Genomic DNA, 24,099 nt, shown 5'->3' on the forward strand with positions numbered 1-24,099 from the left:
CACTTAGTGACAGAATGGTAGGACACCCCTGAGAAGGTCGCTGGACCGATAGGGGCTTGGCCTGACCATTAACACCTGCACTGCCCTGACTTCTCACTGAAACGTCAGGCACTGCCAGTGTATGTTCCCCCTCTACACCCAGCAGTCACCAGATCCTCACTTTTCAGATGTGATTTCAGCTGGATCCCGAGAAGGAGCCCGACATATCCAAGAGATAGAAATGCACAAACGGGCACAGTAAGGGCCAAGATGCCATTGTGCAGATCTCTTCGACACACACCCCACTGAAAAAGGGTCCTAGACGCTTCCACACTTCCGAGTGGAATGTGCACGCACTGCTAAGGGTGGGTCCGTTCCCGCCCGTGTACAGGCTTTGGAGATTCACTCACAAAGCCAGCTGGCCAGGCTCTTCTTGGACAGGGTTTTACTGACTGCACTTTCACTGAAACAGACGAACAGCTGACCAGTGCATCGAATGGGGGCTGTGTGCTCTACATAGGACGTTAGCCTAGCACACATGGACACAACAGATGTACTCTCATCTCCCTGCACCCTAAGTGGGGTAGGAGGGTAGAAAGCATCCAGATTTATTGTCCTGGACCTGAACATGCTCCTTATGTTCTTAAGAACAAAGGAGGTGTGTTGTGTCAATCTGGCTGCACTGTGGACACCAAGAACCAACATGCAGCTGGGGTGAACCGACAGGCACACAGCTCACTCACCTTCTTAGCAGAGGTGAGAGCAAGGTGCAGGGCTGTTCAAGAGATAGCATTTTCAATGAGGACTGCTCCAGGGGCTCATATGGTTCAGATATTAGAGCCACCAACACAAGCAGCAAGTCCTACTGAGGCGCAGAGAGACACGACACCGGTTGCTGTCTTCTCACATCCTGCAGAAAGCATATCACGAGGGAGTGGGGGAAGACTGTTCTGTCACCAATCCCCCTGTGACAGGAGAGATAGCTGCAGCGCGACAGCCCCTTCTCCATCAGACCTTGCAGGAAAGAGAAAATGGATCTCACCGAACAGGTAGGCAGATCCGTCTCCCTCTCAATGCATCAACGCTGAAAGCCCAACCACTTAGCTTTTCTTTTAAGAATGTAATGTGTTTCTAATAAACAGTTTAACATTCACAAGCATTACCACAGTGTACACACAAGCAGTAATTAACATGTTTTACTCAAAAAACGGTTTCCACATTCTCAAAAGCCTTACCATAGTTTTACACAAGCGGCACATGCAAAACAATGGCGTCTTGACCACCAGACGGGGGATTGTGGCAGCGTCAGCAGGCCTCTCTCCCTCCATAACGGTCACTTGGCCAGTCGGTCCCTTCAGTCTGCCCGCGGGCAGACATGGGTCACCTCGCCCGGGTGCAAAGATAATTTTCTAGGTGGTGAATTCAGTGAGCAGTTCGCCGTTTGCTGAAGAAAAAAGGATGCTGAGGCAGTAGGGACACTGCTATTTATACGTCACGCACGTATCGGTAGCGACGTCCCATTGGTCGGCTACGTGCATGCTAAAATTTAAGTGGGCAAGTGCGTGCGTGTGATTGGAGGAGGTAGTACCCATAGAGTCCAGTAGAGGGCGGAGCCTGTGTGAGATAGAACTAGGTACTGCACATGTGCAACTCCCAACAAAGATCTTTTAGAAGTGCGATGCATCACTCCATAGCTAAAACGGAGCGTTCAACACACAGAGTGAAAAGAGGAGCTGCACAAGGTAAACTTGTTCTGGTAATAATAAAATTATGAACCTGAAAATGAGCATAATATGGCCACTTTAACAGGAAAGACGGCATAGCTGCGCTATGAAACCCATTACTTTCAATGGCTTGTGCCGCCGCAGGGCGGTTTGTTGCTGCGTGGCTGTGCTCCGTTATGCTCGCTCGCTTGCTTGCACTCTGCGGTCAAAGTTGAAAATATTTTAACTTTTGCAAGCGCAGTGCAAATCGCTTCTTATCTGAAAGGACCTTAGGGAGGTGGTTGGGGTGAATGGAAGGCCAGAAACCGGACTGAAAAGCGACGCCAAGGGGTCTTGTGTTACTAAACAGCAATATATGAAAAGAAATGTTGAACACAGCAATGCTAATATTCCCCATTACCCTGAGTATTTTAGCCCACAATTACTTTTATTCAACATTTCAAGAAGTGGTATTATGCTCATTTTCAGATTCAAAATCTTATTTAGGGGTTGTACCAGAACATATTTACATCACTACAGAGTGATGCATCTGACTTGTACAAAATCTTTTCAGACTGCGACCCTAGCAGATGGTATAAGTTACTCACAACCACACAACATCATTGTTCCACATAGACTCGACTCTACTCGGCCCTGCTCCGTTTTCCATTGCATTACTCAGAGATAGTACGTAGCTTGTCGTCATAGCTACGCCACACACAACTGCCGCGACATAATGTCCAATGTGACACACACACCAGCGATCCACACAGCTTTCTCTTTTTTAAGTTAAAAAGTTTCAACATTACTCAGAATGTAAAGACAGATAAGCGGTATGAAAACCTTCCAGCTGTGTTTTCCTCTGCCGTTGTTGCTGCAGCGGTCTGTGACGGCGGGAGCAGAGGGCTCTGTGGGCGAGCGGCTGCCCGGCCTTACACGCTCACACACACAGGCATCCCCGCAGCCACTTGCGGAGCTCCTCAACTCCGAAAATCTTAAAGCACATTTTGTTCTGCCATCACTTCTCGTAAAACTGTCAATATTCGAAATCTAGACAGCTGATTTCTCACCTCAAAACTTCTCAGAAGTGGATTTAGTGATTTAGTGAGTAATTCCATACGAAAACTGTAAAATATAAAACTTTCTGTTGCTGGCCTCTGTCTGGAGCACGCAACGATGATGCAGTGAATAGTGAATATTCTCTCTGACCAATCAGCAGTCTGTCGTGTTTTCACGTTACATTTTAGTATCCCTCAGCTCGCTTGGAACCTCGACGGAGGTGAGTTGATACAAAAAAAAGTACCTGGAAGCAGGTACAGGTACAACATTTCTACAATGGAAAACCAAACAAAGGCGAGTCGAGCCAAAGGGCCTCCGCTCAGACTAGCTTGGTTAGAGGGCGTGCCTGACCCTGCTAGCCACTTGGCAAGCTTTATGACGCGTTTTCATTGTGACGTCACAAGTAAAGGAAGTGAAGGGCTGGACTACAAACAAGCTGTTTTCAAGTGGTTCAGAGTAGAGCTTTCTGTGGGAGATGGGAACTCCCTTTGGGCTGGACTTTGGGCTTTTTCACTTTGCAAACCTGTTACATGCACAAAAAAGATATATAACTCAATAAAGGAGAGGGGAAAAGCCAAAAATCATAATATCACCTCTTTAATGTAAATTTTTTTTTAGATTAACACACTATTTGGGTTTGCTTGGGAAAATGTTTTTTGTTCTCCACCACGAAAAAAAAATGCACCTTATTGCTAAGCAACTTTGTTCTGTGTCCTTCCACAACTGCCGGTGTTATGTCTGACAGTTAATTCTGGCTTACTGTCAAAATGTATCTGAATGCGCTTAAGATCATCCAGCTCCAACTCTGATAACACTGACTGTGCAGAAACAACAATGTTCGAAGTAGTTCTAAAAGTCTCACTCTTCCTCTGCCTTTGGCTCACCCTCTTTTTTAGATGTATTCATTCTTTAAATGTCAAACCACAACTGCATCAAAAAATTCCCCACAGCAGATATTTATAAAATATGTATAATGTATAAAATTTGGCTGGGTAATTCTTGTGCTAGCTAAAGCAAAAATGGGAGCAAGGTACAGCCAAATGTGTTGTTATGCAACTAATTACTGCAATCATGCTAGTACCCTAATTCATAACTTCAATTCTGAACTGACCACTAAATAAGTGGGTATAGGTGTGCTTGATTTGTGGATGGATAGCTTTATACTATGTGAAATAATGGTGAGGTGTTTTAAAAGAAAAATGGACCCCTTACCTCTGGCTTTAGTTCATTGTAGGAGAAAACTACTCTTTGCTGACTGCCATGGAGAAAGGACTTCTGCTACGTGTCCTCTGTGTTGTAGCAGTGGAGCTGTTTGATTGGACACAAGGTCATATGAGCCCTGATTGACATGCACGACTACTGCCTTTGCCACGGAGGGGTCTGTCTTGGCAGCACCTCCCTCACTATGCACCTCAGACGCGATCAGTCATTCACGAGTTCGCTGCCACGTGACACCCTGACATGAGTGGGCAACCTGATGGATTGACTGGAGGAGAGATGGACAGATTTTTTTAAATGTACACTACTGACTAAACAGCTTCACTGCACAAAACATTCCTAAGACAGATGGACATAATAAATACATGGAAGAGACACATGTTGCTGTACTTTTTAGCTTTGCAATTTTAATTGAGAAATTTTAAATCTGCTTTGATTTTTTATTTTGTTAAAGGGTCAGATCAATTAATTAATTAACAAACATTTATATTTATAAGCTAAATGGACTTGTATTTTTTGGCACCCAAAAGCCCAGATCAATTTTGTTGTTTAATTCCTTTTTGTTATGCCTTTTCAGAAACAAACCTTGTTACTCAAGGTAATCCACAGACTGCTGTGAATAGTCTCCCTGACAACTACAGTATAATTTTAAGTATGGCCATCAGCTGTTCTCCTTGTTAATGGTAAGGACTATTGACAGAGATGTGTGTGGATTATCTTACATAACAGGCACAGTATTCTGTAACCGTAACATTGCTGATGAGTTTTTTTTCTTTAATGTAGTGGTTTGATACTTTGTGTACTTCAACTGCTGTGGTGGAAGATTCAGTGTGTGGAAATGTCAAAACCCTGCCAAGAACTCAAATTATAAGATAGTACTACGGGTAAATAGGAAATGATGTTTGTTTCTTTTCCCCCTTTTTTGTAATGTATGTATGGCATGCATAGGATTTAAAATGAACAACAGCAATTTATTTCTATAGTCGAGAGCAATCCCGTCAACTTCTATTTCCACCTGGCATCGTATTTGCAGTAAATGAGCATCAAATATTTTGCATACATACATTTTTCTACCTTTGAGCCTTTATGTGGTATTAAGGACCTTAAGGTACTGGCCTCCTCCTATCTCTAATATTGAAATGTGGCATAAAAAGTCATTATAAAAACTGAGCCTTTTTCCAAGGGTTTAAAACATTTGCATGAAATCACATATATGAGAGAGAAAATGATGGCAAGGCAGTTTTCACGTTTCACTTCCAACTAGTCATGCTGCAGTATTATATGGCAATTACAGACATGGTTCACCTCTGTTGGCTTAGCCATAAACTCTAATTCTCACAGAGTAGTGATTAATTTTATTTTCTGAAGCTTTAAGGGGAGCTTGGCTCCATAACATATTTAAATTTTTATGGTGTGAGAAAAGAAAATCAACTTCAAAAGCAGAAAAAATATATATTGACTGATACCAATGAACGTTTTCATTTCCATAATAAGTATGTAATTTGTCAAGCACAACAAACTTAACTAGACAAATATAAATCCTTATATCACTACATAAGATTTACATATAAAGCCATGTGAGCTGATGACAACACTGCAGGTTGTCTTGTAAGCACAATAGCTAAAAGCTAAGTGGTGCCATTACAGGCCTGTCTCTAAAACTGGCATGTTATGACATTAATGTTGATGGTGGTGATTCAGAATGTGCTGACTGCATAGGAGCTGAGGCGGATCAATACAGACTGTATGTATGTGAACACAGTCATTAAATCTTTCTCCAGTTAGGTGTCTGGGTTCAGGAAATATGCAATAGCTAGTGAAAGACACGAGACAAATAATTCCCATGAGTAAGGAAGGAAGAAAATGTCCTGTTTTGTTTCGGGGGACAGTAGTGTCGTTCTTTGATCTAGACACAAGGAATATTTTTGCATGACTCTGCAGAGGTGATCAAGTGAAGTTACGCATATGAAGAAGAAGAAGATACTTTATTGTCACATACACATACATGTAGCGATTCATTCTCTGCGTTTAGTCCATCCCTCAAGGGAGCAGTGGGCAGCCGCTGTGCAGCACCCGGCTCAATTGCACTGACTGGAGAACTAACATGTTTTTGATGGTGGGGGAAACCAAAGCACCCGGAGGAAAACATGCAAACTCCATGTACAGGCCAGGATGACCGGGGTTTGAACCGCAACCTTCTTGCTGTGAGGCAACAGTGCTATCCACTGGACCACTGTATGACAACATCTGCTGTTGTTTAATGCAAAGTTGCTTTTGTCCCATTCACACTATCCATAGTACCTGCAAGACCATGGCATTGGATTTTTTAATGACTAAGTCCTATTCTGTATGATGGAAATAGAGACAGAACACATGAGCACATTTAATCAGAAAGCCCTGTAGTATCCCTGAAGCCTAAACATTAGTTACAATGCAGCTTGAATAGTAATATTTTGACCTCAGGTATAGCACCTTCTACTCTGTGTTTCATAGTCTGATAGTCAGTGTTTGAAGTTAGAAAAGGCGAGGACACTTGCAGAAGTGGAAATGTTGACTGCACTATACTATAGGAACTCAATTAATTTCCCCACAGATAAGATAAGACCCATTAAATAGATTATTCTACTTCCACTAAACACAATATAGGAAATTATGAGTCAAGCTGTAGTGGTCTTTGTTTCTATATCTCTGCATGTTTTTGCATATTTTGTGTAAACATGTTTGGAACTAGCTTTTAAAATGCATAAAGTCCAATAAAATGGCCAAAACCAACAATGAACCAAGTCCCCTAACAAGCAAATATGCCATACTCTATATGCTCTATTACAAATATATAGCTGACTTAAAGAAAATAAGCGTAATAATTTTCTTTAACTCAGCTATATATTTCTGACCAGTTTTTAAAGAATTCACAGTAGACAGTAGATAGATTTAACAATGATTGTGAATGAATGCTTGTCAGCTTGTCAGAGTAAGACCCCAAAACATGCTGCCACAGTGCAATTTTGAAAATAGAGCTTCTGGTTCTGGTTGAGATGTTTTCCTAACCAGACACTTTGTGCTAAGTCTGTGCCATACCAGTCACTTCAAACCAACAGTTCTCCAGTCTCTTTCAGCACCGATGCACCCTCACGAACATACAAGCATTTCATCTCCTTACACATCACAACTCCATGCTTCATCACCCCCTTGTCTTTGTAGATAGAAGATAAAGACATTAATCTTGATCAAGCACATAAATGGTTAGTATTACGCATGCTCAATACAAAAATCCTCACACACAATGGACCAAAGCAGATTTCTGAAGCTAACTGACAATGTATGAGGGAAATGTCTTGTGTCATGAGTGGTGAATATGCTATGTAAAAGTATACATTTCCCCCTAAATATTTTTCTCTGGTTTTCCTCTGGTAGAATGCATGCTTATCAGACTTGCAAGAGAATTTATATTGGCGAATTCACCCTTAAAACAGAAAATTTCTCATGATGAACAACAGCCAGTCTTCATCAAAGCAGACAGATTTCTGCTCATATGTAGAAATGGCTGGGGAAAAGTGATGAAAATTCAGCATCTTCATGCCCCTCTATGGTTATTAATTCCCTTTAGCCAGACTCATATTTTTCAAGAAAATTAATTCTGCTGACTGATTTGCTTTTGTAATAACCTAATAGTATGCCATTACCATGCTCACTCGCCTGGAACTGATAGGGAGAAGAAAATATCGATTGAGAGGTCCTCACCGTGTGGCTACAAATTTAATGGAGAGATTTCTAAATTTCTGATCTAATTTTTTATTCACACAAACTTCTCTGTAATTAGAAATATAATAACAGAAGTCTTTTAAATCAAAAAATAAACAACATCAGGTTGACATTTGAATAGGAAATAGGAAGGAATAAATCCTGGTAACAATTCAAAATAATATGCCTGTGAATGCAAGGTTAAGGAGGAACACAGTGTTATATTGTCAAAAAGTCCTTTTGTTGAAATAATGGTGCAGTTTGAGGGTCTCATCTGAAGAAAAGTGTGATGAAACAGCATTGGCCTTTTCATGTGAGCTATGTGCATGACATTTCTCTCATCCGCTCTCTATACCCTGCTCAAAATGTGATGTCCATATGTTTTCAGCAGAACTGGCACTGCACTATATTTTACTCAGTTTGTGAGATGGAGAGGACATTTTAAAAACAAGCACTTTCTGGTTTGTCATTCACACACGCCCACACACTCTCTTTGCTCCAGTCTCAACTCTGTCTGACAATGTTACATCTATTGTTTGTCTACGGAAAAACTAAAGCCCTATGCATTTTAAAGTCATGGGGCAGGTAATTGTTTTATTTACATATATTTATTTGTTGTTTTTAAATAGCGTGTAATATGTGCCTGTCAGATTTTTTTGTTTAAGATTTTTTTTCATGGCGGAGACTGCTGGAGAAGTGGAGGAGAAAGAAATGTGTCAGCCTAGAATATGTCAGGATTTCCTCTCATGTAGTGGTATGTAGTCCTGCTGGATGTGATGGTGTATTGTTGCATATTCCATGAACACACAGTATTGGCCAGCACTACTTTGTAAGCATTTTGCAACAACAACAGATGTAGCTTGTACATACAGTTGAGTCTCTCATATCACCCCAAAGGCTTATAAAGGGATGTTTTGAAGCCTGTGTTTGTTGTATGTGAGGTGGGATTGGATGAGAAAGTGCCAATCGCCACACATAGGCAGGTGATCGGCTGAGACTTCTGTCAATAAAACAAACATGCTCCCTCTCTTTAAAGCGGCAACAAGGAACTTTCATTTTCTTTTAATTCTGGTGGCCCCTGTGGACAAAAGTGGTAATGATTCCACCGCCTTGTGTTGTAAAATCTTGATCTGTCTAGCACGTGCATTTGTTTTGGTGAGCAAGAGAAAGACACAACTTTTTGATAGTATCTTTCTTTTTAAATAACAGCTGTTTGCTGTGGCTATGTAAGATTAATAATTGTAATTTTGGTGATGGTGAAACAAAGTAAACTTTGTTTTGGTACCATGCATACACCTAGGTTACATGTAAGCCTCAACCTGTCCTCTAACCTAAACGACAAAATAGGTTGTTTGTCAGTGCCTCCCTGAATGACACATATGAGCATTTCTCGTACCAAACCTTAGCTACGTTATGTAAGTCACATGACATTAAACACATGGTCAACCTTACGAAACTGTCGCAGTTTGGTTAAGATTAGGCAACAAAACTACTTGGTTAAATTTAGGAAAACATTGTGGTTTAAGTTAATGTAAGTATGTTAAGACATGTGGCGTAAATCATGTGAAAGTATGCATGTAAGTCACATGACAGAAGTCAGTAAAGCTATTTAACTCAAAACTCTAAATAACTTAACATTTACATGGGACTCGAACGCCGTGCTTTTGTATGAAGTCCTGGGTTTGACCTAATGATCCACCCGTCCACCTCCTTATGCAGACTTTCTCATTATTTATAATGCGTCATCCGACTTCCTCCATTGCTACCATTGTACGGCCACTACAGACGTTAATATGGGTCGTAATATTGAACTTGAACAAAACAACCTATAATGGTCATTTTTCTGGTGAGGACAGTCTCGTAAGCCTACACTTAACAGATTTGGTTGAGAATGCTAAAGTAATCAACATCTCCTAGTTATGTTACGTCTTCATAATAAGTCAACGGGAACATATAGCTCGGTAGCAAGGCCGATATAAAATGTTAAGTTATAAGCCAGTTTTATTACAGTAATGTCCACTGTGACCTATACCTCCATGGCCTTGTTACGGCTGCCAAGGGCAGCCATCTGTGTGTCACTGTTGCTGCTGTGTTTCCCCCTACATGTGTTTCACTGTGAGATTCCCGGCTGGGGATTGGCTGGTCTTCGGGGAAGTCTGGTTGATCCCACTTCCCACATCCGACAATCCTGATTGGAGCGGCGGACCAACCCTCCTCCAATCGCCGAGCTGCCTGCAGGACCGCCTTCACACCTTCTCCGTCAAATAGACTGGTCTGCTGCTGGGTCGAGGCAGCTACCATTTGCCACGTAGTTTGCCCCGACGCTGGTCCTGACATTGAACTCTGTGTGTGCGTGTCCTTAGTGGAAACAACCATTTCCTTGTTCGTTAGATCTGTGTGTTATTGAGAGTTGGTAACTCACCCGGGTTGATCTCAGTATTGGTCTGCAGAATTGGGCTAGGAGAAGCTCATCACTGATTACTTACACTTGTTAGAAATTACTTGTTTTAGATACACTAGGTTTAGGGGTGCTGCGCTCCCCGTGTTTTGGTTTTTGAACGACGGCTAGAGAGGTTTTTGTTTCTTCTTTTGTAAGTAGTTTAGTAATCCCTCATTTAGGAGGGATCTCTTTTTGTTATATTTGGTTCTTTGTTTTACGCAGCACCCGCTTGCCCATTTTCTGTTTGACTTTTTTGTTGTACCGTCTGTTTAATAAATAATCTTTCCACCCATACCAAAACCATCTGGTTTATGTTTACGTCTCTCCAACCCCTAGTGAGCGGGGACGTAACATAATTGGGGGCTCGTCCTGGATACACTGAATCTGGTGGAAAATTATTTGTTACTCAGATTTTTGAGTGGACACACCTGAGTTTAGGGGAGTGCAGTTGGCTGACTGAGCTATGGTGGAGCATTTTGATTTGGACTCGTTTATAGCCAACCCGACCCCTGAGAAAATTAGCAGTTGTCGTAAAGATGACTTAATTCGTATAGCCACCCATTTTGGAATCACGGTTGCCAAAACTTTATTGAAAAAGGATCTCCGGATCTGGATTATTGATGGCTTGATAGATCAGGGGGAGATTGTGCTACCTGAAAAGGCTCAGCAACCTGTGGGAGTGGCTGCCAAGCTCAGCCTGATTTGGGGAGGGACGGCGAGGCAGGTGAGCGGATGAAGACGCCATTCACACTGCCACGCTACGATCCATCTCCACCCAGCAGCAGTGCTCGTTCCAGGGATGAGGCCCGGATGAAAGTCCGACTCGCCCGTCTCCAATTTGACGCACAGGAGAGCAAACGGCAACAGCACTTGCAGCTTAAGCTGGATGTTAGGAGGCTGGAGCTAGAAATGGAGGTTGACAAGCTTGAGCTCAAAAACTCCAAGGTGGAGCAAGTTCCACTGTCTGCCTCAGGTAGGCCACAACCCTCTCCCTTCTCTGATACAGCTATCGATTCAGCTAAAATTAATTTTGATGTGGGTAAGCATATAGTTTTGGTTCCGACCTTCCGTGAGACCGAAGTGGATTCCTATTTCTGCGTTTTTGAGCGCATAGCTGCTGCATTACAGTGGCCGCCTGGAGTCTGGGCTCTCCTGCTCCAGTGCAAGCTCCAAGGTAAAGCTCAGGAAGCCATCGCCGCATTACCTCTGGAGGACAGCGTACCGACAGAGATTCCGGGAGCATAAAAGAGAGCAGGGAGAGCTAGACGTATGTTGAGTTTGCTAGGGAAAAAGGCGTATTGTTTGACAAATGGACTGCTGCCAGTCAGGTAACTGATGTTAGTTCACTCAGGGAGCTAATGCTTCTGGAGGACTTTAAGAAGTGTCTCCCTGACAGTGTGGTGATGTACCTGAATGAGCAAAAGGTGCAGACACTGGCAGCAGCCGCTACTTTAGCTGATGAGTATGTGCTTACGCATAAGACTGTTTTCTCCACGGTAGCAGGTGGTAAACCCCGCTGTATCCGCCGCACTCCACCCTCACCGCCGCTTAGCCCTCCCAAAGCAACACAAGCTAAGAAGGATGATCGTAAGTGTTACTACTGCCATCAGAGCGGACATGTAATCGCTAACTGTTACACAATGAAACGTAAGGAGCAATCTCCTAGAGTTTCCCAGCCTAAGGGTGTCGGTTTGATCAAAGCAGAGTCCCACACGTTTAGTCAAAGAGATGAGTGTACAGACGTAGATGCCTGCTTTAAGCCCTTTGTTTTTGAGGAATGTATTTCACTTACCGGGTTGCCTGCTGACCAGCGCCTAGTTAAAGTGTTACGAGACACTGCTTGTTCTCAGTCAGTGACTTTAGCCTAAGCGTTGCCTTTCACTGATCAGACGGCCTGTGGTTTTGGTTCCGTATTGCGTGGCATCGAAATGGGATATGTTCCCCGGCCAGTGCACCAGATACATGTACAGTCCGACTTAATTACTGGTTTCTTCCCAGTAGCAGTGTGTCCTGAGCTACCTGTCCAGGGTGTAGTACTCCTGATGGGTAATGACATTGCTGGAGGCAAGGTTACCCCTACACTAGAGGTCCTGGACTCGCCGCCGGGTAATCTAACTTTCTCTGATAATACTGATTTGGTGTTCCCCGCCTGTGTGATCACCCGTGCACAAGCCCGTATGAGTGGGAACGAAAGCCTTGACATTGATGTATGTGACAGTGTGCTCATGCCAGCTTTCACAGGTGTACCTGACCTGAAAGAGGTGGAGGAGAAGCCTGACAGGGGACCTCAGTCTGAGGAGGATGAGGCAGAGAAGCCCCTAGGTTCTGACTGTCTGCCGGTCACCCGTGAGCGCCTTGTTGCTGAGCAGAGAGCTGACCCAACACTACAACCGTGTTTCGCCAAAGTGCTAGGTGACAACAACAGAGCAAGTGGGGAAAAAGTCACTTATTTCTTAGATAGGGATGTTCTAGCACGCCGATGATCACTGCTCTTAGGAGCTGATTCTGGATGGGATAGCGTGGATCAAATAGTTGTGCCCTTGTCGTATCGACAGCATGTTTTGTCCGTAGCGCATGACAGCAAGTGGTCAGGTCATCTAGGCGTTACCAAGACGTACCAAAACATCCTTAGGCACTTTTTATGGCCGGGTTTGAAATCCGATGTAGCCCGATTTTGCCCCCGCGCCCCTGTGTCCAATCCCAGTGATTGATGACCCGTTCGACCGTGTCCTAATTGACTGTGTAGGACCCTTACCTCGCACTAGGAGTGGTAATCAGTATTTGTTGACAGTGATGTGCGCGGCTACACGGTTCCCTGAAGCCGTCCCCCTGCGTAAGACCCTGTACACAACCAAATAAAATATACATTTTACATACCTGTCCAGGATGAAGAGGGGACAAATCAGGATCCGTTGCGAATGCTTTGAAATCCTGCAATTTTCTCCATCTGGTGAACGTCAAAGGTTAACTCCAGAATAGAACAACAGAATATAACATCAAAAAAAATATTCTCTAAAGAAAAATCCTGCTTCGTACGTGTCACTTACTGAGACGTTGCATGGGAAAGCAGAATTGATTAACTACATAATATAAGTAGAAATAGCCAGTTAAAAACTCCTCATGGTACATTTAAGGCTGCACTAATCAATATGTTTATATTAACATTGGATTAAATGACTACATGTAATGTGAGCAGTCGGCCTCATGTCCAGCAGCAGCAGGCAGCTGCTTTCAGTGAAAAAGCTCTGAGAAACTCATTGTATGCTACCTGCTCAGCATCAAAAGGCAGACCGACAGTCCAAGCCTATCGCTAAAGGAGAATATCAATATTTTAGGACTCTGCGCAGCCCCAGAGTATTTGAGCTTTAAAAATTCTCTATGCCTTGATTGTGGTTAAGGAAAGATTGTGGTGTGGCAAAAAAATAATAATAAAATTATGGTACTGTATAGTTAAGGTTAGGTAACAAAGACAATTGGAAAAGAAAGACTGTGATAAGAGTTATGAGTGCAGGTCTGTCACAGGAAGTTAGCACTGCTCTTTCACATTAAAATTGGATGCTTTACATGCCCATTCACCACCCTGATCTCAACACCTTTACTGCCTACCTTTTTTGAAGCCACAACTAACACACATTAGACATTTACTTACTTACCTAAGTTTCAGATAATTGTTCTTTACTTGATTATTTCCATTATCTGCAACTTTATACTTCTACTCTATTACATTTCAGAGGAAAACTGTTTTACCCCACTAGTTTTATTTGATAACTTTAGTAGTTACTTTGCAGATTCAGATTACATTATAGTAGTAGTATAGTATTATAACACAAAATTGAATCAACCAATCCATTATGAATTATTATGGAAATTTAGATAAGGCTTTACCCTTGACCCTGGGGGGAAATTCACAAGCTACCCAGCAGTAGATAGTCATTAAAATGAGCTCCACCTTTACAAGCTGCAAAATTAATGTGATGAACATGTAATGCACCAATAATTATAATAACATAATATTCTGCATGTCTATCTATGTATCTCCAAAGGGTCGGCCAGAAAATGGTCAAAAAGACTGTGTGTATTAAAGCGGCACTTCTCATGCTCTGCAGAAAAAGACGAGAGACGGCAGGCAGCTCACGGGTATTGCGCAATAATCAAAATGGCGCCCGCTGTGAAATAGGCGGATTTTTGGACTTAAAACGGCGAAAATAAAAAAATGAAAACAGAGGTTTCGCCCTGAGCCCCATTGCCCCCGGTACCGGGGGCGTCTGTTTTCAACAGGATATTAGAAACATTCTGTGTGGGAACGGGCAATAAGGGGGTAAAAGTCTATGATTTGGCCTGACAGCTTGCTAAATGTTTCAAATATTGAGGTCCAGAAAATCGACAGTTGCGGGCAAAACACAAACATATGGCTGTAGTCAGCAGGTGACTGTTTACATCGATTGCATGAGTCTGATCTGTCAGGGTAGATTTTGGCTAGTTTAGCATTGGTGAGATGGACCCTGTGTAAGATCTTACATTGTAAAAGAACATGTTTTGCGCATATAGAGGAAGTGTGTACACCAACCAAAATCCGCTCCCACTGTTCATCAGATAACAGGGTCCTGAGGTCCTGGCCCCAAGCCACTCTCAGGGTGCTTTCACACCTGGATCGATTTGTTTTGTTCCAGAACAGATACTTTGTTCCGAATCAGTTTAATACGTCACTTGTGTTCACACAGCACTGTTGTAAAGCGGTACAAATCGCACACCCTTCCAGGGCTTTCCTTACGCCATTACGTCACTACCTCATGTGTGCAGATCGCGCATTCCATTGGGGGACATCTCCATTACAACAGTAACACAAAATGAATCGCGGGTGGACTTGGCGCTGCAAGGTAGTGAAACAGATGTTTGGTCGGAACACATCTCCCGGATGTTGCACACTACACACAAGAACACTGCAGTCTAACAAGAGGGTCAGTGATAAAATGAAGAGAGAGGTTGTGAATCCTCCGTCGAGCAGTGCCGCACGAAGTTAAAAAAACTCAGACAGCAGTAAGCCTAGGCCTACATAATACAACCACAACAACATATCGCAACAAATTAGCAAAATACGCTGCCGAAGCTGTTGAAAAGTGATCTTTTGGCGTCAGTTGCCATAGGCAACACATAATTTGTTCCGGTTCATGGGCTGGCTGTGTTCTCACTGCAAACGAACCGCTCCAGGGTTCGTATGGAATCGACCCGAGACCACCTCTTCTAGGCGATCTTGGCTCGGTTGTTTTGTTCCGGTTCAGAGTGCGATTGGTGTGTTCACATATTACCAAACGAACCGGGCCAAAAGGGAAATGCCCAATCGATCCAGGTGTGAAATCACCCTCAGAGACTCCAAACGGTTCCTGAGATAGGTCATGTATGTAATTATATATGGATGTTATAAGCCTTTTCTGCCCACTGTTGCCCATCAATGACTCTGGATGACGGTTGAAGTGCGGAAAACAGGATTTTATGTAGTGTCTGATCTGAAAGAAAGGGAACAGATGATTGTTTGGAAGGCTAAATTTCGCCGACAGGCCTGCAAAATATGGAGCTAGAATTGTGTCTTTATTACATGCAAGAAAATAAATGATCTGAGAGAAAAAAAAGTTTGAGAGAAAAGGTTATCACACTGATAGCAAAAAAGCATTTCATGAGAGAAAAAAGAATATTTGAGAGAAAAAGTTTTCATATCAATAGCAAAAAATAATATTTGATACTAAAAAAGTTTTGAGAGAAAGTATTTTCTAATAGAACATAAAAAAAATATGAATTTTTAATTTTTAAAATTATTTCTGAGAAAAAAAATCTCTCTCAAAATACTTATAATATATAATAATATATATTTTTTGCTATCAGTGTGAAAACATTTTCTCCAAAAAAAAAAAGTGTTTCTCTCAAAATGCTTTTCTTTGGTCTCGATGCAATTTCTTGTGTCAGGATTTTGCTTTCGCTGTGAAAATTGTGTCATGGGCGGGGCCACGTTCCTATTGGCCAGTCGGATGAGCATCGTCTTGTCTTGGGAGTCGAACTGAACCATTACACCATTTTTAGGTTCACCTAGATAGATAGGGATGTAGTCGCTCTTTCCAAGCTTGAGTTTGTAACCTGAATATTTACCAAAGTTTTCCAGTATGTTTAATAAAATAGGGAGACTAGAAACCGGGTAAAAATGTACAGTTGGAGGTCAGACTAAAAAGAAAGCTTATGGGAAAGGCCATAGTGCTCCACACCCTCAGACCACACCCTCAGACCTCCCCTCGCTCTGAAGCCAAATGGCGACAGCCAGGCACATAATAATGGGGAGAGGGGTCAGTCCTGACGGGTGCCACGATGTAAAGAAAATGATTCCGATCTTATGCCGTTAGTGCAGACAGAGGCTACAGGGGAAGCGTAGAGGAATTTTATCCAGGCCACAAAACCTGAACCTAGGCCAAATTTATTGAATACATAGAACAGGTACCTCCACTCTACACAATCAAATGCTTTTTCAGCATCTAGGGACAAAAACATTTCAGGCAGGTCGGTAGAGGGGGAAAAAAGGATGTTTAGTAACCACCTGCTATTGGAAGATGAGTGCCTCCCAGAAATAAATCCTGTCTGGTCTGGATCTATCAGAGCTTGTAAAACTCTTTGGAGGTAGCCAGCCAGTACTTTTGCTAATATCTTAAAATCTATGTTCAGAAGAGAAATTGGCCTAGAACTACTGCAAAGCGGGTCTTTGTCCTTTTTAAGTAACAGGTTAACTAAGGCTTCTGACAGCATAGGAGATAACCGACACTTATCCAAGGCTTCGTTGAAAACTCTAACCAGACTTGGAGCGAGAGTTGCGGAGAAGAGCTTATAAAACTCTGCAGAATAGCTATTGGGGCCAGGAGATTTGTTGCTCTGCAAAGATTAAAATTTTTCTATGACTTTGTTACGTTATTGGTGCCCCTATGTCGGAGGACAGAGCCTTGTCGGCTTGAGGCTACACGAGCCGGTCAAGGGGGCTGAGGCCGTCCCAGTCATGTGCTTAGAACTCTGAGGAGTATAACATAGAGTAAAACTTAGAGAAGGTGATACTGATTTCCATGAGGTCAGTTGTAATTTCTCCGGAAGCTAATTTAATCTTGGGTATGAGTCTGAGAGTACTGGGTATTAACAACTGATGTTGCAGCATGGTTGAGGCCTACCATGAGGAAACTTAACAGTTAAAGAGACAGGTGCGTGGTCTGAAATTACAATGCTATGGTATTCACAAGCGAGAGTAACATGTAGTAGAAAGCTATGCCAGAGGGGAATTTGGACCGCCAGGCATCTGTTAAGCCTAATTGGTTCGAATGAAACTTCAGGGCACTGGCAATTGTATTGTTTTTGAGGAGAAGGTGAGTGTGTTGACTAAAGTGGCAATTTTGCATTTTTGCTGAAACATATCTTTTGACTTAGCTGGGATTGGCTCTAGCCCCCCTGCGACCCTGTACACAGGATAAGCGGGGTGAGGGGTGGTGATGGTGCAATGAATAAGACACATGCCTTTGGTGTGAGAGACCAGGGTTCAATTCCCCAGTGTGACCCATCTACCATTGTGTCCCTGAGCAAGACACTTAACCCCTAGTTGCTCCAGAGGCATGCGACCTCTGACATGTATAGCAATTGTAAGTCGCTTTGGATAAAAGCGTCAGCTAATTGAATACATGTAAATAAGCGGTTGACAGTGAGTGAGTGTATTGGTCCAGCCAATATGTTAAAATTGTCCATGGAATACAAATAATTTTCTGTCTTTTAGCTTCACCTTTTTATTTATTTTTTTATGTTTTCAGAAGCCCACCTCTCTTTCCCCTCCCTTTGCAGATTTATTTAAGGAAACAATTCCCCAGACTGTGTCTGTGAAACACTAGCTTCCATGCAAAATAGAAACACAGGATATGTAGCCACTTCTGATTTTTTTAAAACACTACAGACTAACTCAGCCCAACAGAGCCCCCTCCCAACCAGAATGTCAACAGGACATGTGCATACCTCCAATTGTCTTTATTACACTCCAACTGCCTAACATGTTTTTCCCCTTCACGGATCTAAGATTCTGAGCAGGAGAGCCTTTTAAGTGCTTCTCCTTCAAGTCTAATGCCTATGCTGTGTTTTCACCTAAAAGACTCCCCTTCACACTACAATCAGAGATGGTTTCTCAGTGCACATCACCAAAAAGCTTCCCCAGTAATGCAACAGCACAAAGTTTTATATTGGAGGTTACGTAAGGTGAGCGTTAAGCATTATATAATATTATATGACCATAAAACTTCAATTAATTGCCCCAAATATTAAATAGTCCCGGTTTACTGGCCTGGTGTGGGAACACATTTTGACAAATAAACTCAGGTCCCCATTAAACACCTGGTCTGGTTTTTATATAAGTTATATGGATGTATAAAAACCTCTTAAACCCTGCGGGGTCGCCTGTTTTAGCTACTTCTAAGCTAATTGGATGTTAATACAAATATTAATGTTTAAACGTATGATTAATATATCAGTATGGACATGCTAGGCTACACATTGTTAGATCGGTTAGATTCTCCACAGTTCCATCGTTCAGTTCATTTAACGGAAATAACAAGCCCCAAAGTCTAATTCATATAGATTTACTGGTGTAACCTGCATGGTACAAGAGATGAAAAGGAAAAAAAGTGCCGACTTCCGTTACCTTTGAAGCACTCCTTAAGTCCGAATATGTCCATTCCTTCGATTATTTCTATTCCTTTAGTCTGTAAAGGCCCACCGCTCAAAAGACTCAAAACAGCTTTTCATAAAAATTAATCCAAGTCGTGAATCCTGTCATGTGAAGTCTATTGCTCTCTGTCTGCTAACTTCTGCCACACTTCTCTCATCCGGCACTCTGTTGTTTTTGTTACGTTGTCGTCTTCAAAATAAAAACGCATAAACCGTCTGTCGGCGCTACATCAAATGAATGACGTGTATTTGATATTATTGCATAATTTTTATAAAAGTAATATTCTGTTTGAAATAAATAAACTGTTTCATAGTAGCCTATTGCAGTTTTGTGCAAGAGGACTTAAAGGCCTGACCCATAAAGACAGTGTCAATTCAGTGATTTTAGCAAATAAAAGCCCTGGCTATTAATCCAAGTTTTATGGTGTATTAGACAAAATAAGACAAAGAAATGGTTCAGCAAAGGAGTTTTTATGTGATGATTTAAAAACACATAATACTGACCTGCAGTCATTACATACATAAAAAAAAAAAAAAACACAATAAAGCTTGAATGTTTATTTCCATTGGGATCTTCTAGTAAAACCCTTAACACACCACAAGATAAAGGAAAACAACAATAAGACAGCAAGCAAAGACAAGACAATCATACTCTTTTTCGTTACATTTTTTATATCCTTTTTATTTAACTTAAGTTTTTAACTTGAGTTTTACGTGGGTTAAGGATTTTAGTCATCCGACATGGATTTTAAGCTAGATGACCGTAAAAACGCGATCAACGCTACTGACCACAACTAAGCTCCGGTGACTATGCTAGCCGAAATAACTCTGCCCCATGAGGACTGCACACTCCTTAAGAAAGCGAACAAGAAGATTGCTGACCTTATGGAAGACATCCGACGACTTTCAGAGGAACGCAAAGAGAAGGATTCCCTGCTGACTGGCTTTATGGATGTGGCTTCAGTACAAGCCAGACAGATTGTTTCTCTTAGCGCAACCGTGTAGCAGATCTAGGCTACGTAAAATTTTAATACAGTTATGAAAATTAATATTTCCGGGAATATTAATTTATGCCTCGAAATTAGGAGCACCACCTAGAGATTTGCTTGTCCGCCCAAGGCTTTAGGTCCTTGAGTATAGCCTGAGAATTACACGAATTTCTGGTAATTCATTAGTTGTTACTGGTTCAGTTATTCTGAAATCGTAAACTCTAGTCAATCGGTCAATCTCAAATCTGAGGGTGAGTTCTATGTATAGGGACTCTAGATTCTTAATAACACACACACAACATCATCGTGCTCAAGGTGAATTTATTAACTAACAAAAGAGAGTACAATAGTGGGTAAATGTGGTAATATTACAGGGACAACAGTCCATATGACAACCAGGAGGTAATGAACAGGGTAGCCTATGTAAGGCTCGATTGAATTTCAGTATATAGTGTAGAGGGAGAGAATTCTACGAGTATGAGGGAACGAATGACCGAAATTAGGTTGCAGATTTAGTGACTAATCTAGGGGTTTATTAACTGTGGATGGAGGCAAATAGAGAACACCAACGAGTCACAGAGTATGGTTTGTTTTGCCCTACCGTTGCCGCAGGTCCCGTAGCAAGGCTTGACTGCCGGTTGGCTTGTGGAGTTGGTTCTGGCCCGATCCCAGTGGCGTTTGAGTTGAGTTCGAAACCGGTGGATTTGTTCCGGAGTCCTTTGTGGGAAGCGCTTGCAGCAACGGGCCGTCAGCCCAGGCTTTTACTCTGATCATAGTTCGTTTGGTGTCGCTATAGCGGAGCCCACTCCGAGTTCTGTCGTCAGAGCCGTGGTTTCATTCATTCAAGGCCATAAATGAAGGCTTTTGAGTTTCTGGTGCAACGTTGTTCAAAACGATCGGATGAGGTTGCAACAACAAAATCAAATAAACTCATATATTCACCGTAGGTTCGCGATGCCTCGGGAATATAGACTATTTAATGTTGCTGAGATTAAACAGGTCTGGGGAAAGTTTCACCCAGGCAGCTCCAAACAAAAATCAAAAATCAAATCTCCCGCTAAGAAAATTGGGATTCAGGGTCGTAGCTTTCTCAGCTCGTCTGAAGGAAATTTAAGTACGAAACGGAAAAAAGATCGGAATTTCAAAAAGTAAAGGAAGTTAAGAGAGCGTATACGTTTAGTTTTAAGAGTGTTTTTTTTTAGAAGAAGCAGAGCAAGACAAAAAGACAGCAAGGCCTTTTATTTGACTTCATTAGGTAGTGGTGACGTCAATTTTGGAGTGGATTTCAGGTGAAGTCCCTAAGGTGTTAACTTTTTGGGATAAAGAAATACGCGCGTATTTCCCTTTAATCTCTCTCTCCACAATATCGACATTTGGAAAAATACTCAGTTCTAAACATTCGGATAAAGACAATTAAAACGAGGCTAAACACTATGGAAAAAGGTTATAATGGTTATATAAAACGTAACAAAGCTTAATTACCTGTCCTTAGTATACTTGCTGGTTACTGGTTTTAAGTCAAGAGACAATTTAGATGTAAGCGTGGCAGCAAAATTTCGTTTACGCAATTACATGGTGATAGGTAGGCCTACTTAGCGATCATGTCAGTGGTAGCCGAGTTTTAAACACTTGCGTGTTATACCTTTCCTGTCCCCTTGGTGGCGCTCGGGTCACGTGAGAAAACAGTAGACATTCCACTTTAACTGAGAGGCTGGTGATACACACAGCGTATCAATGGATATTTTAGTAGGAAATTGTATATGAAACATTTAACTAAAGCATTAGTTAATACTGAACAGACAGTGATTACTAGGGAGTAACAGGGATGAATTAAGACAAAACAGAAAGAGGTTAGAGAACTTCTTCAAGATTACTTTCTTATGGGTCTGCTAGTTTTCAAACATCACTAAAAGGATAGCAACAGGGTCATTACTTACTAAACTCAGAGGCAAACACCGCTGCTCACTTAGCAAGGTTATTATTTAAACAGAACAAACACAGTTATAATGGAACCTTGCTTGGTTCGAGAAACAGGGGTTGTTATGGTCTCTTTTCTTTGGATTCCTGGCTTATCGCATCGGCTATCAGAGAATGAAATGGTGGTTTATGGCTCAGCCGTTCTGTGGAGAGAAAAGAGTCAGATTGAGGCCGGAGGTGACCTGCGGGAGGGAGAAGGAGTCAGATCGCCCCTTTTCCTGTCCTGTGGACTGTCTTTAGTGACACCTTAAGCGGTTCATTGTCTGATTGAGTCTCTTTCGGCGAAAAACCAGGCGATGTCTCTGGTTTTTACATGTGAAAAGGTCAACTCTCGGGGAGGGAAACTTCCCTCCCTCTTTTGACACCATCTGACCTTCTTTGAAGTGTGTCTGGTTGAGTTCACAACAACCGCTAACATCCAGGACACCATGTTATGGGACCCCTCTGGCCTTCCCACGCTTTCCTCCTGCTCGACTCCAAAGCATCAGTCAACCTGGGCTGAAGTGGTGGTCCGTGGCTGCAAGAGAGGCTCGGATGGGGCTGCCTCTCCTCCGCACATCGGCCTCTCCAACCACTATGCAGCCCTGTCTGATGACACTCCGGTACAACCAGCGGATGCACCTGGGGCTTCGAGTCTCCCTGATACGGATCTCTTTCAGCGGAGAGTGCCTGCCGACACTGTTGCATCTCCTTCACCGGCTACATCTCCCGCGCTGGGCCGCCGGTCTGGCGCTGGGCCTGATCGGTGGCCCGTCATCCCGGTCAAAAAACCTCCGCTTCCCGACATAGGATCCTGAAGGTGGCTGTGCTCAGACGCTCCGGAGGCCGTCTCTACCCTGCACCGTCGGGCAGCCCTTCTCTCAGGTGTGTTACTGCTACTCCAACACAACACTCGGCAGCTCACGCACTCCATCCTCAGTCCGCACGCAGTGTTGAAGCAGATTCTGCTCAGTCCTGCTCTGGAACCCCACAACTGGCATCTCCTCGTCCTCTTTTCTCCCCAACCACACTAATAATTGGTGACTCCATAACCAGAAACATCCGTTTCTTTAACGCTACCACTCACTGCTTCCCCGGTGCCACCACGGCTGACATTTTAAAATAACTCCAGGACCTAATGCCGTCGCTCCCGTCCTCCATCACAAGAGTGATAGTCCATGTTGGAACAAATGACAGCTCTTCAGCAGTCTGAGCTGACAAAATCAGATTTTAACCGTCTTTTTAACTTTTTAAAGCAGTGTGGAAAGTCTGTTTTTATCTCTGGTCCCATTCCCACAGTTGGTCGCGGTGCTGGCTGCTTCAGTAGACTCCTTGGCCTCCACGACTGGCGTGTGTTATGTGGATAATTTTAATATTTTCTGGCAAAGAATGTCTCTTTTTAAGACAGACGGTATTCACCCAAACAAACGGGGCTCAGAAATGTTAGCTGCTCACATATAGCATGTGGTGCGGTCCACACATGACTTACGTGAATGACTAATCATTCATGCAGCACACCTGGACACAACACCGCTCACTGAACAGATCTCTGCCTCACTGCCACAAACAACTGTCTCCACTTGCTGGCATGTAAAACTGTCTGCTCCCAGCGTTGTTCCAAAGACTTCTATTCCTGTCATCATCACGCATAGACCAGTAAACCGAAATGTGCACATCCCACACAGAAATATTAGCAACTGCACCAACTCCAGGACCTAGAACAAACACATTTAAAATGGCTCTCTTCAATGTGAGATCTCTGTCAAGTAAGACTTTTATCTTAAATGATTTTATCTCGTCTGCAAATCTAGATTTTATGTTTTTAACTGAATCCTGGTTGCAAATGAATGACTATAGCCAGCTACCTGAACTGTGTCCGCCTCAATATGATTGTTTTAGTCAACCGAGGGTCAGTGGTCGTGGTGGTGGGCTAGTGAGCGTGTATAGGAAATATTTAAAATGTCATCAAGTACGCTGTGATGAATTTAACTCCTTTGAAGTTCTCACTCTTAAAGTTGGAGGGCTGCAACCTGTCATATTTGTTATAATTTATCGCCCCCCAAAACCGCCTGGATGATTTTTATCAGAACTTCCTGAATTTTTATCTACTGTGGTTTTAAATTATGACAGAATTGTTCTTTGTGGAGATTTTAATATTCATGTTGATGACCCCACCAATGTTAATGCAACTGACTTTTTAAATATGGCCACTTCTTTTAACTTCAAACAACATGTCAAAGGGCAAACACATAACCGTGGTCATATACTGGACTTGGTTTTTACCCTGGGT

The 24,099-nt window shown here is 42.5% G+C and overlaps 1 protein-coding gene across 4 annotated transcripts in view; it reads right to left on the reverse strand.

The window, feature by feature from the left end:
* Positions 1–24,099, reverse strand: part of LOC123987544 (cadherin-22-like) — a 289,311-nt gene that overhangs the window by 177,807 nt on the left and 87,405 nt on the right. Inside the window, exon 2 of one of the 4 annotated variants that reach the window (XM_046076537.1) lies at positions 13,018–13,087. The exons of the other annotated variants lie outside the window; for them this stretch is intronic. The gene's annotated coding sequence lies outside the window, so the exon portion shown is untranslated. The remainder of the gene's footprint in view (positions 1–13,017; positions 13,088–24,099) is intronic. 4 annotated transcript variants of the gene reach the window in all.

Source organism: Micropterus dolomieu, linkage group LG18 (genome assembly GCF_021292245.1).
Source record: "Micropterus dolomieu isolate WLL.071019.BEF.003 ecotype Adirondacks linkage group LG18, ASM2129224v1, whole genome shotgun sequence".
In the NCBI taxonomy this organism is placed as follows: Eukaryota; Metazoa; Chordata; class Actinopteri; order Centrarchiformes; family Centrarchidae; genus Micropterus; species Micropterus dolomieu.